The sequence below is a fragment of the Trachurus trachurus genome (genome assembly GCF_905171665.1).
Source record: "Trachurus trachurus genome assembly, chromosome: 13".
In the NCBI taxonomy this organism is placed as follows: Eukaryota; Metazoa; Chordata; class Actinopteri; order Carangiformes; family Carangidae; genus Trachurus; species Trachurus trachurus.
The window spans coordinates 32,692,278-32,712,356 of NC_139892.1; the positions used below are offsets into that span (position 1 = coordinate 32,692,278).

The following is a 20,079-nucleotide window of genomic DNA, read 5'->3' on the forward strand; positions in this document are numbered from 1 at the left end:
CAGACGTTAGGCGTCAGGGCGAGACGTGATCGTACACCGCGGAGATCAGTCACTAAGATGAATGACCAGGTCACGCAGGACATGACTAAAAACATTCTTTCCCAGCTCAGAAGAATGTAGGCCTAACAGTTTTGGTCTCCAATATGCAGCTCTTCCTTTCCCATTCATTGTTGGCATAGTTTAAGATTAGCTCATCCTGCTTTCTGGAGAGGAGCCACGCGCTGCTGCCGACTGTAGCTGGGAAGGAAAATAGTTTGAGAGAAGGGTGTAACACCAAACACAACGAGGAAACGTGTAGACAGATTTGCATGGTCCTCTGTCTCTCAGGATGTTTTGCTTTTAGTGACCTGCGTGTCCTTTTTAAAACGCAGGCCGACAACACAACACAACACACACTGTCTCCTGTGTGTGGTTATGAATCTTAATGGGAGTGAGTGAGTTTAAAAGATGTTTTTAGTTACCTTTTTTTTTCCCTCCCTCAGTGCAAAATGTTTCACAAAACTACATCAAAAGTCAGTGCCTCTTTGTTTTCCTTCATTTTGCGGTATATGTGCAGAAAGGCATGCGTGCATACAAACGGCCTCTCCCTCCCTCTGCCTCTTCACAGCTCACATCTCCGGGTATGACTGCTGCTGACTGTGGAGCCATTGTTTTAATGCTAATTGAGTATAGCATGTGGTCATTCCATGAATGCCTCTTGGCCCAGTTTTTTTTTATGGTACCATATCAAAATGTGCATTTTTTTTTCTCCCCTTCCCCTCCTCATTTCCAAATCAGATTTGATACTGTGATGGAGGCTATTTAGCAGGCTATTTCCACACAAGTTCATTTGGTCTACCTTGCACAAAGAGACTCTGGTATGCTAATGTGTTTATGCTGTCGCTGAGGCAGAGCGGTGTAGATAATATGTTAAATCTGCTCTATAACGGGGACATAAGGGGATTTCTGAGAAATGTACGCTATACAGCTGTTTTAGGGCTTTTTGAAAAATTGGTATCTAATCCACTGTGTGTGTCTGTGTATATATTATAGTGAAACAAGTCAAAATTATTCTATATAGTCAGTCACTATGTCTTAACCAAGCAGAAGCAAGGGACTGAAAATGCAAAAGATTTTTTTTGTCATGTAATGGTCAGATGAAATATGACCTGAAGAGGACAGTTAAAGTTATAGCTCCATGAGTTTGAAGGCCCATTAGATGCCAAAACACTGCAAACTGCTTTATGATACTGTGAGGAAGAATTTAATAACTCTGGAAAATGATCACAGTGACGTTATTTATGTCTGCAATCCCAACTATTTCAAGGTAAGCGGGTAGAAATAGGCCAGATTCATCCAGCAGAAACATTCACATTGAACCGGATGAGGCAGAGTGATGCAGTGAGTTCAACCATTTTTGCTAGACATCCTTTTTTTTGTGTGGACATGCATGGCTCCCTGCTGTGTCAGTGTCGAGGGCCTTGTAGAAATAAACAAGGACGGCTGTGTTCTTTCACACATTGCTAATGTCTCTCAGAGGATGGCCTTAATCTGCCTTTATATCTAAAAAATGGTTGAGGTCGACCACAGTTCAACAGCCTTCCAGCAAGCGTTCAAAACAAATAAAAGACTCAAGTGGGAACTCTCGATGAAATGCAACCATAGGCATTCAGAAGAGACTATGACTATCCTCTGGTTGTAAGTTGGCGGTTTCTAGCAGTCACAATAAAGATGTTGATGTCTGACAGTAACTTAAGATATGTGGAGATGATAAAGCGTTGTAAATATTCGCAGCATGTCAGAACAACACTAATGATGTCCGTCATACTGAGTATCTTGTTTCTCAGTTCAATTCAATTCAATTTATTTTATTTGGGAGGGACAGGGCAAGTTAATGGACATCACCGTATGCAATACAATAATGTAAACAGTAAACATGCCAGATTGTAGCCATTGGAAAATTTCCATCTGTTGTCCCTAGCAGATTTTTAAAACAAGAGAACAGTATTCAGTAGATACATCTGGTAAAGTGCGGACATGCCTTGAGTACAAACAATAACAAAGTGCAATCAGTCTTAATAAAGTGCATATAGCAGTACATTATACCGTAAAGTGCAATAGACTGGATAGCAGTAAAGTGCAGTAGTCATTAGGTAAACATGTTTCAATATCAGTCAAATATACATTCAGTAATGCGATTCTAAAGCTCTAATCAGTTGTACTAGTTATTAAGTAGCACATAACTGTAGTTTTTATAAAATACAACTGAAATCTGTCCGGTGCTTTGTCACACCGAGTAGAGTTAAAAGGAGCAGAGATGTATTGAATCAAACTATAGTCACATCCAGTCTGAAAGCATCTCATACCCTCTGTATAGTCGCAGGCGGATAATGTCTGAAAAGGAAGTGCTGAGGTAAACTATAGTGGAGCTCCTACTGCTCCAAATCCCTCTAAATAAACCTTCTGTTCATCCTGCACTACATATATATATATATACACATAATGTCCTTCTTTTTTTGGAGCATTTTTTGCTGAGCCCGATCACAGAAATCTCCTGAGCTCTTACTCCACGTTGGATCTATGCCTCCCAGTGCTGTTTAAATGGCTGATTAAATTAGTAGTATTGTAATTAGCTTTGCTGATGCCACCCGTTGAAATACTAAGCATTGTAATGCTTAGCTCGTTGACTAATTTTAATCTCCAGTTTGAAGCACACACTCTGCCATTTGCTGTCAGATTATGCACGGCCCTGCTGTAAATGACGGGTGACCATGTTGTGGTAAATACGCCTTTTGTTTCGCTTGACAACCATCATAAGCATCAATTATCAGTGTATGATTATTCGTAATCTAAGATGGTGATAACGGCAGCTGTAGCTGATTTCCAGACCAGCGTGTGCATGCGTGTGTGTGTGTGTGTGTGTGTGTGTGTGTGCAGCAGTGACAGCTTTGTTAGCCGTCCCATAGGAGCAGAGCAGAGAGCGGCGGACAGGAGAAGGAAGTGACAGAAGTTTGGGTGTTGCTCCACACAACAGGCAGAGGCTGTTATCATCGTGGGAGAGGAGGGGACGGATGAGCCGATAAAGTCAGAGGGAGAGAATTAGAGAAATGGCCAAGACAGGGGGAGGAGGGAGGGAGGGAGGGAGGGAGAGGAGGACAGATAGAGGAGACGGTAAAACGAAGGTCTGTTGGTAAAGAAAGGCGGCCCAGTGTGCCTCCTTCTCCTCTTTCACCTCTCCCTGATTTGTCCTCCCCTTTTCTCTCCCTCTTTCCCCGCCAGGACCTCCGTTTGCCGAGCTCTGATTAGATAATTGTCTGGTTCGTTCACCGTGTCAGTTGAAGGCTTCACCTGAGAGATGATAAGGGATGGGAAGGAGAGAAGAAACCACAGTGGAAGTGAGTGAATGTGATACGATCCCAGAGAGAGAGGTGGGAGCCTTGGAGAGGAGAGGGTGTATTGTTTGTGAATCTGTAGAGGAAATGCACGGTCTGTTGTGTGGTTGTCTCTGGAGAGGGTTTGTATGTGGAGCACATCTCCTCTGGCTGCGATGATGAGTACGATTAAGAAGAGATGCAACATGAAAAGATTTCACAAAAAAGAGCAAGGCAGGAGACAGTGGAGGTTTTGTCTCAGCTGCAGATACGAGATGACTGCTTGTGTGTGTGTTCGTGCACGCGCTGAAGGTCAGTGCTATCACCCCACCCCTGGTTGAAACTCGCTTGACCCAGTTTGTTGCCTAAAGGCGTTCAAACACACACACACACACACACAACGCTTCCCTCCTCCTCCTCTGTCTCAGACGTGCACTTAGACAACCTCTCTGCACTCTTCCCTCTCCCCGACATGAACTCCGCCGCCGCCGCTGCTCTCAGCCCAAACACCTCAACACACACATGGCTGCATCCATTAAGCACATTTCTGCCATGCATCTACTGCAGACAACCCCCCCCCCACCCCCCCCCACCCCCCCTTGATGTGCATACACACACTCACATGCGCGGCTGTCTACAGAGGGGCTGTTTTTTTCCCAGTGGTTCCCACGTCTGAATCTGACAGGAATGTTGGCAGCCCCATGGGGAGCCTCGAGGCTGTGGGGATTTTTTTTTTTGCCCACCCCCCACCCCCACCCCACCCACTTCACATTTTATAAGAGAATAGTTGAACATTTTGAGAAATACCTATTTGCTTTGGTCCAAAGACTTAGATGAACCTGACCCTGTAGGTGGATGGCTTAGCTTAGGAGGAATGGCTAGCCTGCCTCTGTCCAAAGTCTGTCTACTAGTTACATCTTAAGCTCAGTGTATCTCATCTGTTTAATTCATTAAAAAAAATGTAAAAAAAAAAACAATTTGTGGTTTTATGAGGGGTTAGGTACAAGAATATTTCTTTAATGGGCACTTGGGACTTGCTGATTGCCCCCTGTTTCCGTTTTCTGTCATAACCTAATTCTAGCTCCAGTGTTAATTCAGATATGGAAGCAAAGAAATTATGCCTATTTCCCAAACTATGTCAAATTATACCTTTAACCCCCCCCCTCCCTTCACTTTTCCTGCCTTTTTTTTCTTGTTCTAATCTCTAAACCTTTTGCCATTAGTCAAATGTTTTCACTCCAAACCGCAGCTGTCTGCACCTGGAAAACAAGTAACCCAGTGTATGCTTCTTTCTTTCTTTCTTTGTTGGTGAGCACATGTGCAGCTCAGTGTGGGTGTGCAATGCGCATGTATGCGTGTGTGCATGCATGGCTGTAGAACCACACCCTGGACTCACGCCACGCTTTAAACCAAACACACACATAGAGAGAGGGAGAGAGAGAGAGGACTTCTGGGTGGATTTAGCTTGTTGTGACAGCACACTGCACTACTTTAGGCCCAGGACCAAGATGAGTCCGGATCGCAGGCTGAAGAGCGAGGGAAGTGACAGCCTCGCAGGCCTTCACACCATCCCTGCTGCTGTGGCGTCGGACAGTTTTTGAAGAACAAAAAGTGATGATGTTGATCCGGTAGTACATTCCCTCTGTTGGAGTTTCATTTGAGTCTACTTGGAGCAGACACACCTTCCTCTTGGCTGTCGTTACTGGACAAATTCCACTTGAGAGGTGCCGCTGCCGGTCCAGATGCCTGAGATAGTTTGTAGGGGCTGAGATCTCTGCCGGCGTGTGAAACTCCCCCCTTTACCTCCCCTCTGTGTGATTGATACTGTGACCTGCACACCAACAAGCATACATAAATTATCCCCACCACTTTAGCATGAAAACCATATGCCGTTGAAGTTTTAAAATAAGTTGAGGTCGACCTCTGGATTCTGAAGGGAAGTCGTTGACAAGAGCTTCAGTCAAGTCCTGTGTCTCCATTAAACTCCCCATAATGGGGTGTTCATATGGGCTAGTCCGGGACGCACACTCACACACACAATGCTACTGTGAGTTAAAAGGAGCCACACCTTGCTCCTGTAATCCTCTTTCAGTCGAAACAAACCCCTCTTTATAATGTCTTCTGAATAGGGTTCACCTGTGCTCACCACCTGCCTCTCATTTTGCAAAAGTGTATGTGTGTGTGTGTCTGTCAGGAACATTTTAAAAACTAGACACAACAAATTTCTATCATGAAATCATGTTTGCCACAACTGTTACATCCATAACATGGTATATATAAGATAAAACATACATTTATTCTTCGGAAGATTAACTCTTCAGCAACTGCGCCAAGAACTGATTATGGGTTGGTAGAGAGTCCAGTAGTTGCAGAAACTGTGGTTTTATTTTTACACTTAAAGGGATAGTTCAACATTTTGGCAAATTGGCCCACTGCCATAATCCCTATAGTTTTAGGAATAGGTTCGTTACCAGGGTCCAAAACTAACACTCAATTATTTCCTCCGCAGCGTAGCTCTGAACAGCTCACGGCTCTGCTCCGCCGTTCTAAAAATAGCTTGCACCGACAATTTAAGGTAACAAACCTATTCCTAAAACTATAGGGATTATGGCAATGGGCCAATTTGCCAAAATGTTGAGCTATCCCTATAACACACATCATGTATACGTTTTAACTACGTACAATATGCGTGTCACCTTTTGAGATTTACTTGTGTTGATATTTGCTCTTGTTTAAGTTTCTCTCTCTCTCTGGCTGCATGTTTTGTTTCTCCTTTCTCCCGGCGTCGGTGTGTACACTACTCTCTGCAGCTCTGTGTCTCAGCTCGGTCTCAATGGACCGACTGTACTCTGTTTGCTCTCACTAGTCAAAGTCCTGCAGGCAAACAGTGCCTGGTGTCTCTGGGGCCGGGGAACTGTGCTACAGTGGAGCCTTGCTACAGTACTACAGTTTCACCATAGACTCATGTTACCACAGTGTCTGGGTGGTGGTGAGGTTGTGCGCCAATTGGAGGGGGGTATTTTTTAAGTGTCAACTAGGGACTCGCTGTGAACTCGATGTATTCTCTTTTTTTCTCCTCTTTTTTTTTGATCTCACACAAATGAATCAAAAGAGTCAGACAGATGTAAAGTTTTAGCCTGACAAAGAGTAAGTATATACCCTCACAAAAGCAGATGGGGGGAACGTGGGGGGTGGGGGTGGATTGAACACACATTACAGTGGGTGTGAAAGGAAGAGCTGCAGACCCTTGTAAAAGAAAGTTGCATATCCTCCCCAAGGCTAAAGAGACTCAGCTGCTGTTCTGCCTGTGGTTGTGATGCACGGTCATCAGCCGAAGCCGTCCACATTTCGCTGCACGTCTTTTCCGTTTAATCTTAACTCCCTCAAACTCGGGCATCAAGTTCTCTGTCGGACTTGAAATCTCCCTTCAGCTGGTATTGGCAGACGAAAGGAGGAGAAGGAGGAGGGAGGATGAGGGGGAGGCCAGGCGATTATGAGACTTGGGGTGCGCTTTAACCCACTTAACACACCATCTCAGGGTCTCCTGCCAAAACGGTGAGCTTAGTGCTTTTAATCCTCTTCCCAGAGTGAGCTGATAGTTTGTTGCTTGCGACTGCTCTCTTGTCTTACAGCTTGGAAATGTTGTCTTCTTTTTAATTCCCCCCTCACAATTTATGATTATTCCTGTTGGCGCGATGTTTTTATTCGTCTTTTATAAGTGTCCCGTCCCGTATGAGTGTGGAGCCTTGGCCTTGTCTTTGAGGGAGTCTGTGAGAGTTGTGCATGTGAGTTGTCAGGCAGTTTCCTCGTCATAAACACACCAGTGAAGTAGCCCCGCTGTGGTTTGAAGTGAGCCTCCCTCTTGGCCCTTCCAGCCGCTCACAGCCAGGCATGTTTATTTGCCCCCCCACCCTGCCCCCCTCCAGACTGGTTTGTGCTGGGCCGGCCTCTGCCCCAGGGGCCTGACTGACTGCAGTCCAGTTGAAGTCCATCCTCTTCCAGCTTACTGCCAGCATCAAATGCCTTGTTCTCTTCACACAATGCTGGGCTCCCTCTCTTAATAAAACAGTCTCATAACGCCACGTTCCTTGCATTCTTTATGTGCAGGCTTCTCTCCCCCCCTTTTTTTTTTTTTTAAACATGCATGGATGGGCTGCACTGCGAAATGTAGACCACGTTATTAATGAAGCCAAATTGCGCATAATGATTTTAGGGCGACTGAATGTTCTAGAGACGTTTATAGAGTGGTTGATGTGAAGATATTAGTTTTAAAACATAGCAGGTTTACACACTACATTTGAAGTTGGAGGTTGCCCTTTTTGTGAAAGTATGTGAAGAGAGGAGGAGGAGGAGGAGGAGGAGGAGGAGGGGAGAGCAGGAGCAAGTGAAGACTGATGCAGCGGTGGGGGTGTAGTTGTGTTGTTGGTGCAGCAGCCTTGTCACTGTAGGTTTACGTCTGGAGTCCCCCCTCCCCTCCTGAAAGCAGAGAGGAGTCATGGCAGAATTGGGGTCAGCCACGCTTCCTCCGTTGCAACCCGCTCCTTATTTTATCTCTCTCCCCAAAACAAACCTCTCTGTGCCCCCCTTACTCCCCTCACACCCCGGTTTTTTTTTTTTCTCCCCATACCTAATTTACTTTCCCACAATACCCCCCCCCCAACCCCACCCCCCACCATGCCTGTTAGGGGAAAAGGATGGGGTGATGATATTTATAATTAACAAAAGCCGATTCTGGCTGTGAATAGCAGAGCTGTGTGAAGAAGAGTCTGCGACGGGCGGGTGGGGACGGTGAACAAAACTGGCCTTTTCTATAAGGAGGATCGCATAGATTCTGAGGAAGAGAGGAAAGAAGAAACCACAGTGATGAGACACGATGAGTCACGTCATCTAAAAGAGGTTGCGCCGCTTTTGTATCCAAGTTTTGGGCCAAGTCTAAAGCTGCTAAACAATAGCAGAGCTCTACTTTAAATGCAGCCTACAGTACAGCGGTATGTAGTCCAACACTGCACAGATGCTGTGATCGGTTCGGGCAGCCATGAAGACTCGTTACCATCTCATAAAAGATCTTTGTCCCCTTAAGACTACATTATCTCTGGCGTTACCATGAGAGCGGTGCATTGCTCAGAGCCCCTTTGCTTTAACCGTTTGTGTTCGCATAGGTCAGAGTTTTTGACTTTTATTTCTTTATAAATGTCATATTTATATTATCCATAAACACAGAGGAATTTAGGACTTTGCCAAAACAAACTTTTTTTCCCCCCCTCCTCTAATCGCGTCTCATGAAATGGATGTCCTGGCTTTACGGGACAATAGCGCATTATCCGAGCGGTTCACGCATGCCAGGTTACTTGTTTACTCAAGGAAGCCAGTTTGAAAGGGGGAATGCAGATGATATCCAAAACTAACCCTCGGCATCTCTAAAGAAGCAGGCCTGCTCTGAGGCTGTAGGGCAGGGCAGGGCCTGGCCTGGCCTGGCCTGGCCTGGCCTGGCCTGGCCTGGCACAGTATGGTTGGTTAAACAGATGGCTCAGTATTGGAGGGAGGGATCTTGTATAGACAGACTTAACCATCTAGACTCCCAAGTGATACCGCGGCTGCTCCTCTGTCCATATCACCTCAATCAGCTGATATGTGTCTCCTGTTGCCACCTGAAGCAGATAACTTTATATTTTGGAGATTAAAAAAAAAAAAAAGACATCCAGGAACTAATTTCCTTTTGAGGAGAAGTTCAAATGTAGCTACCAAGAGTTACACAGTCACTTGGTCCATTTGTTCCTGACACAGTCTCACCATTGCGAGATAAAGCCACACACAAGTCTCGGAGTTCGCCCATCAGTTTGGGTTTAGCTCGGTCGGTGAAGCGTACGTACATCTGCCAAATCAGAGATCCCAGATTCTAATCCTGTATGAGTCAATTTAAAGACAAACTGGTGGCAGTTTATCAGAAATTACAAGCATGTACAAACTAGTCACGGTCTGAATCATTGCACTGACCTTCCCCATATGTGACAACAATCACCCTTTTTTTTTCTTCTTCTAAGAAATGTGGAACTAACAGTTTCAGTGGGAACATAGTTTTACTGTAATGGGTTGGGTGCACTTCAACATTTTGAGCTGAAGTCCAAGGTGATGTGTTGGAGCACAGAGGCAGAGCCCAACGCAACGCCAGCCCTCAGTCAATATTTGCCTCTGTGAGTGCCCGGCCACTGGCAGCAGAACAAACTAAAATTGTTTGGCAAGTTTCTTGGAGGCAACGAGATCTGATCCTTTTGTCTTCTGGCTTCAGCGAGCCTCATGAATGACCTGCATCACAAAGCTGCTCATCCAGTATGCTCATTACTGTGTTTTCCTGCGGAGTTGTTAGCTGCAAACGACATCCTCAAAAGCATGAATATGATTTGAGGGGGGAAAAAAATAGCTTAATCTTGCCAGAAATGATATTCAAGAAGGTGAATGGCAAACAATGTGATCACATGGATGGACGACAAAAGAAACAGAAGATATAATCTCCAATTATCCAAGTTTATTTAGGCGAAGGATATATTGAAACTTAAGTACAGAAATCATTATTTACTAAGCAAATGTTTTTTTTATGTGTGTTGAAGAGCTGTTATAAACATGCAGATAATGAGAGAAAAAGTTAAAATAATGTCAAACAGTTTCAGCTGCCAACGCACAGAGAGAGAAAAAAAAAAGTATGAGATCAATCTGACTGAGATCATGGGAAATATTTACCAGTGTGTGTGTGTGTGTGTGTGTGGACAACTTTTCTACTGAACAACATCAGTGGGTAGTTTTTATTTCCAGTTATCGTCACCAAGTCTCTTCATATTATTCTGAGCTGCGGTGACGGAATAAGAGCATGAAACCATCAGCACCGCCGAACCGCCGTGGTGGTAAAACCTGAAAAGCCAGGATTAAACCTGAGGTTATACCTTTCAAATCTGTCCTCGTAGTACGGGGGACAGGCCTCTGGAGAGACGCGCACAGAGGCGCAGCCAGGGTTTTTGTCTTCTCCTTAAGTGTGACAGCTCGCACAACTGCCAGTGAGTCTGTGCGACACCTGTTCCCCATGCTCTCCAGGTCTGTGTTTATAAAAAGCATCAGAGCAAAACCACAGCACTAAGTGGTTGGTGGGCGGCTGCAGCAGCAGAGCCGTCATTAGATGCTGAAATGTACAGCGCGTGTGTGTGTGTATGTACGTATGTGTGTTGCTTTAGCTTAAGGTTTGCATTGTGAGCTGCTGTTGTGACACGCCGTCTGCAAACAGCTTGGACACAGGCCACCTAGAGAGAGCTGGACACTCTGCTGTTTGTCACCCCCTCCCTCCCTCCCTCCCTCTCTCTCCCTCTCTCTCTCTCTCTCTCCGTCCCTCTGCTCTGTCCATCTGGCAGGGAGAAAGAGAGAAATGAACAGCAATACACAGGTGGCGAGAGCAACCAGGATGCCACAGAAGAAACGTGTGGTGGAAAAGACAGCGGAGGAGGAAGAAGAAGAGGAAGAGGCTGCCAAGGAAATTGAGGATAGAAAATGAAGGAAAAAGATAGATGGATACTAATGAGCAGAAAGGTGTGGACCGGGGGTTAAAGTTTGTGTATGTTTCTGCGAAAACATGTGGCACGTAAAGAGGCCGGCTTGCCTCATTAACAAGACCTTCTGAAAGGCTTTGAAAGGAGCCGCAAGACCCCAGTTGCTGAACACCCCCCCCCCCCCCCCACACACACACACACACACACACACAACGACCCAGTCTGACTCCAGTCACAGTGTGTAAGAAAGTTTACCAGTTCCACAAGCTGACGTCACCCAGACCGACTCGCTCTCTCCCTCTAATCCTGCTGACACGGAGCCTCGCTCGACCCCGCAGTAGATAGCGAGCCTGTCGATAGACACTAATAAGGAGGACTACCTATAACCCTGATGTGTGTGTGTGTGTGTGTGTGTAAGACATACATATACATTATGGCTGTATGTGTTAGTAGCGTTTAGTATGCTGATAGAAGGCTTGCTAGCTTAATTGGCAGTTTAATTACGGCCGTAGTGTAGAGCCGGTTATCAGTGTTGGTCATGCTGATGTGAGTTATTCAGACTGATGTGTTTATGCTGTTGGTCTTGTAGCCTCCTGGCAGAGGAGTTTGTCTTCACTGTGTGTGAATGACACTGATCCTGTTTTGCTTTGTCAGGGTGCACACCGGTTCATTATTCTTCTCTTTATGATATTTATTTGTTAATGTGTCTGATAGTTAAATGTGTCACATTTGTTGTTATTTCAAACCCCAATGTTGTTGATACAGCTCCATTGGTGGAAATGGAGTAAGTCCAAAGGATTCCCTGCCTGGATTCATTTCCGATGTTACACTTCCTCTCACAGTGCGATAAATCTTTAACGTGTAGAAGATGACCTGAGATTTTAGCTCCCCTGCAGTTTCTGTTTGTATTAAGGCAGGATGTGAGTGTGTGTGTGTATGTAGGCCAACTTGCTGTAGGTATGACTGGCAAAAAAAACAATTTGTTGTCTTTGTTCACGGAGGTGTGCAGTGACTCATGTCGTAGGGAAACTCGACTGCCTGGTTTGCGCGGAGCCGTCCTCCTCGCCTCATGTATGCTGCTGCCATGAAGTTGTATTTCCTGTTTTGCCAGGAGCTCCAGCAACTGGCTGCTTTTGTTTTGGAGGTTGTGGGTTTGGGCTGTTTGAACATGTTTACATGAAACTGCATGCTCCACAAAAGTGACGGGCATGGAGACCCACATGTGTACACACACACACACAAAAAAAGATTTCACTTTGAATGTGGGACACTGCAGTGACGTCACCCTTTGTAAAGTCTTTTAAGGTCCCTGCTTGGCTGCGTCACTGGCTGCCCAGAGGGGAAACTGCAGCCGCAAGGATATATATCTGTTATAGATTAATAATCAGTATGGGCTTAAGAAAGATGAAAAGGGAAAAGGGACCAATCACAGTTGTTGTGTTCTCCTTTTGCTATAACCACTCTAATGCCATGATTACACTATGTGGAACCAGCTTGACTGGACTTGACTCAGCTTTGATACTAGGTAGTATTCTGCAGGTCGTTTTCATTACAGGAGAGAGTTAATATATCTGTTCATTTTAAAACATTTATTCATTGAAACTGGTCCAATCTGTACATATAGAGCCCCGAGGCAGCGCTGCTACTCTGTCCAGTACAAAGTAAACAAGACAAACTAATGTGGTTGCCACAGTTGTATGCTAAAGTTACCTTCTCGCCTGAAAAAGGAACCTGGGCCGAGGTGTATCACAGAAGTAGGACCAGGCACCACATTCCAGGTGAATGGAAATGCAAAAAGGGCGAGTAGTAAAGTAATCATCGAGCTGGTAACTTGTAGTGGAAACGCGGCACATGTCAACTCCAGGTTACTGTCAGAGCTGCAGGCCCACTTCAACATGCTAAGGCAGATGTGTACATCTGGATTACTGCTCTAAAAGGACAACTGTGAAATGAGTGTGAGACTGTGAGTAGCTGTACACATTGACCATACGAAGACAGCTGTAGCTGGCTGCAAGGATGTGTGGCCACCGAGCTCAGCATAGTCAGCTGTGAGACGGCATGTAGACAGGTGTGTCTTACCAAAACATGTCCAATCAGCTAGATTTACAGCTGGACTCTGATCAGCATCTGGAAACACCTCCTATGTGATCAAAAGAAGTAAGCCTGGGTCATATTTCAAGTATCATAGCAAAGTGTCTCAACACTTACATCAATGTGATATTTCAGTTTTACCTTTTTGATAAATTAAAAAACTTGTACAATTCTGTATTCACTTTGTCATTATAAGGGATTGAATGTGGAATTTCACTATTATTTTCCTTATAAATCTGCAAAAATGTGAAAAGATTGATGCAGTCTGAACTATTTCTGATTGCACTGTACTTAGTCTCCATTAAGAATAAATATCCTTATTATCCAGCCTGGTTGAGAGGCTCCTTATTTTATTATGGGTCATTATTGATGATTAATTATAGACTTCCAAGCAATGCTTTCATACTGTAGTAGCTGAAGGTGGGGCTAATTGACCTGCTTTAAAAAAAAAAAAGAAAGAAAAGTTTTGGATCATATTTAATGAACTGATCCGGTGTTATATCTAAACATGTAATAATCACTACTACATTTCACCACACAACACCAGCTGCGACAGTGGTGTTTGACTCCAGCCATGATCGTGTTTTGCCACGTTGACGCAGACACACAATGTCTGCATAAATTCTCAATATTTTCGGTGGAACTGTAGCTCGCCACCGCTCGTATAGAAACCGACTCAAAACATACAGTATCTTCGATCAGTGTGAACATGAATTAAGTGCTACTCGCGCAACCTCTACCGCAACCACCACATCATCTGAAAACGATGTTGGCAAGACGAGTACAAACACACTGTCAGACTGAATGGATGGAGTGAAATGAAAAAGCGAAACGTCAGATCAGTTTCGTCCTGCTGGCCTCTCCACGGAGGAACAGTAATGGTAACGTGTGACTGGGGAAACATCAGTTCAGTTGTAAGAAAATAAATACTAAGAAAAAGGTTTGTTACAATAAGTCAGCGAACGTTGTGTATGTAGCATAACTCTAACGTCTCTCTGTGAGTTTTGTGGAGACTCTACAGTTTTAAGGCTGTCGGCCTCACCATATTTCAGACTGTGGGAAACCTCAGTCAGCCGTTCAAAATCTGCTTGAGTGGCTATGAAAACATAGAGGATCATATTTTTGGGGTTCCCCCATGCATTCCTCCCTCTTGTATATTCCACGTTCCTTGCCTGTATTTCCTGTTCAACATTTCCAAGTCTGCCTCCCCCCCCCCCTTCTCTGAACATCTTACTTTAGAAAAGAAAGAAAACTGATCCCAGAAATTTCTCACCAACCCGACGACAGCAGCGGAGAGGAGAGACGTGACTCAGGCTAGTATAAATAGGTTTTCGGGGTAGTTATGGCTCCTCTGAGTTTTTTGGGAGAGAATGATTTGTGATTTTTGTCAAGTCATTCGTGTCTTACATTGCACAAAAACAAGAGTTTGGGGTAAAGCAGTTGTGAGCTTGCGGACACTTGAGATGGATGGAGCAGTCACAGCTCGTTCTCTCTCATCATCTGTCATCCGAGGATTGTGGCAATGAATATTGGGAAGGATTTGAAACTGCTTTAGCAGGAGGTACTTGTATTTGGCCTTGCTCAAGAGGAGAGGGAGGAACAAGGGAGTGGTAGATGTGTTTTTAATTTCCTCTAGCTGCTGCTGCTGCTGCTGCTCCCTTTTGGAGTCCCTGTGGTGGACTGAAGGGGTCTGGATTAGGATCACCTCAAGGCAGGGTGGAGGGGAGGGGCTGGTGCCATCAGCCCAGATGGAGATGAAGAGAGTTTGGGAGAGGACAGGAGAGGGATGTTTTCTGGAGATCATGTTGCTTTGCTTTCGTATGCAAACTCTGAATGGTTGTGTCTTACTATCAGTTTTTCATTTTCGTCTTGTCTCACATTTACATTAAAAAGGCTAAAACAGCAAACAAGACAAACATTTGCTTATAAAATATAATTTGTGTATTGAACGTTTATGGGTTTTGGACTGTTACACAGCACAAGATGCTTGAATACATCTCTTTGAGCAGTGGTAGTAGATGTTGTTCATGACTTTAATAATTTTTTGATTAACCAGGAAAACTAATTGTAGATAAATCCACAGTGAAAATAATTCTTAATTGCAGCCCCAGTTCTCTTAAGCTTAGTCACAGGAGATTGTATTTTTGAATTTGGCCCGTAACATCAGCTGTAATGACTGGCCATGTTAAGCCCTGCTCTCACAGAAAAGGTCAAAAACACACACACACTTCGGGGCAGTTTATAGAAGTGGCGAAGAGGCACAAGCATAACCCAGAACTCCTGTCTCCAGTATGTCCTGATCTTTGTGAGAAGGTTTTTTAGTGATCAGCAGCATCATCCTCTGTCTTGATGGTGAAGACGAGAGGAAGTTGTATGAGGAAGGATGATGTTTTCGGTCTCTAAACTGTTACCTTTTGTCTAAGGTGTTTAAAACTGTCTTTTTCAGGCAGGTTCTTCTGTGTGCAGTCACACTTTGTTTCTCTTCTGCTGTGTTGTCAAGTAGTGTCGGGTGTTACTAATAAGATCCACCAAAACCCAGTGAAAAACCCTGCTCTCTGTCTAGTCCTCCTATCCTCCTGCTTTTTCCTGGAGGAGAAACCGCACTGAATAATCTCTAAATTCGCCAGCGCTTAAACCCTTTTACTTGTTCCCAGATTAATTTGACCTTACAGTATTACACCCACTGTATGCCAAGCCTTTCCCACACATTGTGTCGGCCTAAGTGCTGACTGTGGTACAAATCCAGTTACAGTGCATACACCCCCAAGGAGTCCATCATTCCACAGGCATCAGAGGGAACCGCAAGGCGCTATTATCTCTATCTGAGACCGAGACTATCTCTCAGCGCTGCCACACTCTCTGCACCGGCCCGGCTTATCCAGGCCAGATACCACTGCACAAATGCTGGCTGGGTGGGTGGGTGGGTAGTTTGTAAAGCCCATGACTCCATCATAAATCACATTGTGTGACTATCCTGATTTTCAAGTGTGGTGACATTTTTTTTTTTAGCCAAGCAGAAACTTTGCCCCCCCCACACTCTCTGACTCTTCTTTCTGGAGAGACAATGGCAGGGGGAAAGATGATCTGCAACAGTCAGGTTTGTCTCAGAGAGCTCATTTATTCCTATGGGAGCTCACAGAATAAGGTCCTAACTGCCTCTTCTGTCAATGGCACCATTCAGGGGGAAAAATCAGAAAAACAGCGAGAGGCCTGGTGGAAAAAAAGAAAAAGAAAAAGAGATTGAGAAAGACAGGCTGGGTTTGTGTCAGAGGCCGTCTTTGTTTGAATACACTGTAACCCCACCACACACACACACTCTACTTGCGTGTGTTGATGCACCACGCAGAGGAGGTTGCAGTAAAGAGGACACCAGTGTCACTTCTCGTTAATCAGCCGCGTTAAAAACAAAACTGATGGGAATGTCATGTACAGTAGTTCCTGTTTAAGACACAGCTTGTTACAACCAAGTGCAAGATGACATGATGCTCCTGTCCTGTGTGAAGCTCATTTCTGCAAGTCATTAGTTTTGATTGTTTTACCTATAAAAATGACAGAAAAAAATGGTAATAAAAAGGATGATGCAGTTTACTGTTGGACTAATACAAGCACCATATTTTAAAAGCTACATATATTTTTAATGTTAAAATAGAGGTAGATAAAAATAAGGGGTGGGGGCTTTCAAAAAGAGAGACAGGAAATCAGGGGAGAAAAAGAAGGAACGACATGCAGCAAAGTTCAGGAAGTCAGATTCAAACCCGGACCACTGCGGTTTCACTGAGCCCATGTGGTGCAGCCACTGGAGCGCTCCCAGAATAGTGGCAGATTAATTTCCTGTTGATCAAGTTGATCTAGATTAGACCAACAAGTCTTTGACTCTTCTTCTCACCAAGTTCAGGAGATTGTTTTTGTCAAAGTCCTGACACGTCAGACTCTGAACTACAAGTCGGAAGTCACAGTGTAGGCTACTGCTTCTCCCACCTGGCTGCATGTGGTGATGATTTAAACTACACAACATGCGTAAAGGTCCCTGGCTTTTACTCAGTGGAGCGACCTTGTGGTGTGGCCAGCGTCTTTAATCTTAGCCCAGTGGTGCGCCCACAGTGTAATACATTTTTACTGTGGAATCGACAGATAGTCCCGGCAGCTCAGTATAAGTCCAAATGCTCACGTTGAAATGTCACCGAGCAAGGCCGACCAGCTGACCCGGGTTATCTGTGGAGGGAAACGGATCAATACACTGTGCTCTGTTTGTTATCACTGCTCTCTTTTGTCTGAGGTCAGTAAACATCGACAGTTTGGTGGGGTTTTTTTTCTGTGGTAAATCTTAAATGCTGCCAGATCCCGTTCTTAGTCTTAAATACCCTTTTTTGGCTCATTTCTGTGTCTGCGCTGATTAAATAATCTGTTTTTAGTGGGGTGCATGGAGGAATGTGCTTTAGGAATTTTTAGATTGAGGTTTACCCCATGCTTGACCCTCACTGATCCAGTCACTGGAAGTAGTAAGATGGACTCTTGAGTCTGTTGCTCAGCTGGGAGTCTTGATTGCGGGGCGTGTTGGAGGCTGTTGAATGAGAGCCTGCATCTGTTTGTGCCAGTAGACTGCATCAGTAGAGTGTGTGAGTGTGTCCCGGCAATGTAGCTGAGAGCTGCAGGGTAGAAGGAATATTATTAAGGACCCTCAGCCGTTAACCCTGACCCCTGACCTTCCTGTGAAGGAGGCAATTTCCCCATCACATGATCGTCATCAGTACAAGATTTTCTTTCTTTCAGCTGCACAGTTAGCTCTGACTGTGACTCCCAGTGGACGTTATAGACGATGAGACCAGCCTCTCGCCGTCAGATATAGTGTTTCTATAAAAGTAAAGCTTCCGGAGGAAAGCCCTGACTCACCCCCAGCTGTTTGACACATCTTCTCTTCTCGCTGCTGGAGGCTTTCTCATCCAGAAGCCTCATCATTATTTAGCCTCATTAGTCTGTCACTGCTCTGATTGGGTTACAGGAAGAACCTTGAAATAACCAGCAACACACACACACATGCATGTCGACACCCTCCTCCCCCCGCTTCCTGTGTGAAGGCATTTTTAGTAGAATAATACCTGGGAATATACGTGACTGGCCATGCAGTCTCCATACATCACTTTGAAGAATAGAGTTTAAAGTCCTCCTCTATATTCAACAAGATGGACAGTTTTCATTTATGTTGAATTGTATTTTTCTGTAGACAAATTTCACATGTTCCTCCTCTGGCTAGTGCCAACTCAAACACTTAACTCCTCTCCATGAAATTTTCTCAGATATTTTGGATATTAATAGCCATTTAAGAAACCTGTAAAATAAATTATTGCCAAACAACAAAACATTTAAAATGTTTTTGGTGTTTAATCTTGCTTTACAAAAAAAGATCTTTGCCCTTTTTGTGCTGAGCAATAGACGGGAAGATTTCATGTCAATTTCATGTCGGCATGTTAAATAAGAAGCTAAAGCCACCAGCCACTTAGCTGAGCATAAAGACCGGTAAACACAACCTCCATAATCCACAATGTGAGTTGAGAATCAATATAAATACGCCCGTCAATATTCTATACCCAAAATTCATAGTAACATAACCCTCTGTGAAACCTTAAATTATAGAGAATATTTATTATTCGCAGAGTAATGAACAAAACGCAGCGGCTGCAAACATGTCTGCCCTCCCGCTGTGTCAGGCCCTTGATCTGGGCTTGGAAAGAGATGGTGATTTGTTACCGGCAGGCGGTAAAATGACTGTATCCTGACAGATCCTCTGCTTCCCAAATGACTCGCTTTTCATTTTTTTGTCCGTGTGTTTACAGGATTTGTGGGAGATTATGATAATGGACCCGTGATGATTACTAACCCCTTAATAGCAATCGGCAGGCTGATTTTTCATGGAAACACGAGTGCAACCAAATTACAGCGTACACAGCTTTATAAATGGTCAAGATGTTTCGAGCTAATTTGAGAAAATCTGTCTCTGCCGTCCTCTCCTCTTAACTTTTGAGTGTTTGGAAACCGGAGCCCAAATTGCTAATCTGCTCTTTCTGCCACATCACACAGTTTCTGTCTGCTCCTGCTCTGCCAGGCTGCACTTGTTGAGTACAAAGGGGTGGGATGCCAGCTAATCGCCATTGTGTTGGGACAGATTGAATATGACAGATGTATTTACTGCACTTGAATTGCTCTCACAATCTGCCTCCAGAGCTGTCATCTTCTTGACAGGTGAGCAAACACGAATCCACCGTTATTGCTAATTATAAAAGCATGTGTCACTGATATAGCGCATCGGCAGACGTGCTTGCTCAGCTGTCTCTATACATGGCAACAATCATTTGTTTTGCATGTAGTTCTGTCTGTAATGATTAATCATGGCAGTGTTTTCCGTCCAGCTGCAGGGAGCAGCGTCTTAAGTACAGAGGTCATGTAGGATCCCGCCTATGAGGAAATCCTTTAATGAACTGCCTTTCCTTCTGATACCTTAACTCAGCTGTAAAACAACAATAACACAGCCACAGGCAAATTTAAGTACCCTTGGCTGACGACTTTAACATCTGTTTATTTCATAAGTGTTTTGTAGATCATCCAATATACAGTATGTTGGAATATTTCAGTTAGACTTAACATCTGTTCCTGTAGAGGTATAAATGCTAGTAGTATCCATATTTATCTTATAATATACTGTACATTATATATTATCATGTCTGTGGTAGTAGCCTACATGTGGTGCTACCAGTACTGTATAAGGAGTGGTTGTAGTAGCCTAGTTATAGAATGAATGGCTCAGAAAAACAAACACTGTAAAAACAGTTTATTGAGTAGAGCACCAAGTATCTGGGTGGTTTTGATTTTGCTGATTAGTGTCTAGAGCTGCCGTTGCAAGATAGAAATCTATTGTTTTGACTACTCCGATGTTTCCATCCAAATGATTCACAGATCCACAGCAGCCAAACATGAAGGTACCAGCCTGAGGCACAGTGATTATGTCATCTAAACACAGTGAAGCTCATTAGTTTTTCACTCGCATAATAAATGCTTTCAAAAATAAAAACATGAGTAAGACGTGATAAATCCTGATGAATACTACCGAATTATTG

The 20,079-nt window shown here is 44.3% G+C and overlaps 1 protein-coding gene across 3 annotated transcripts in view; it reads left to right on the top strand.

Moving 5' to 3' along the window:
- Positions 1-20,079, top strand: part of sipa1l3 (signal-induced proliferation-associated 1 like 3) — an 88,765-nt gene that overhangs the window by 9,376 nt on the left and 59,310 nt on the right. The window lies entirely within an intron of this gene.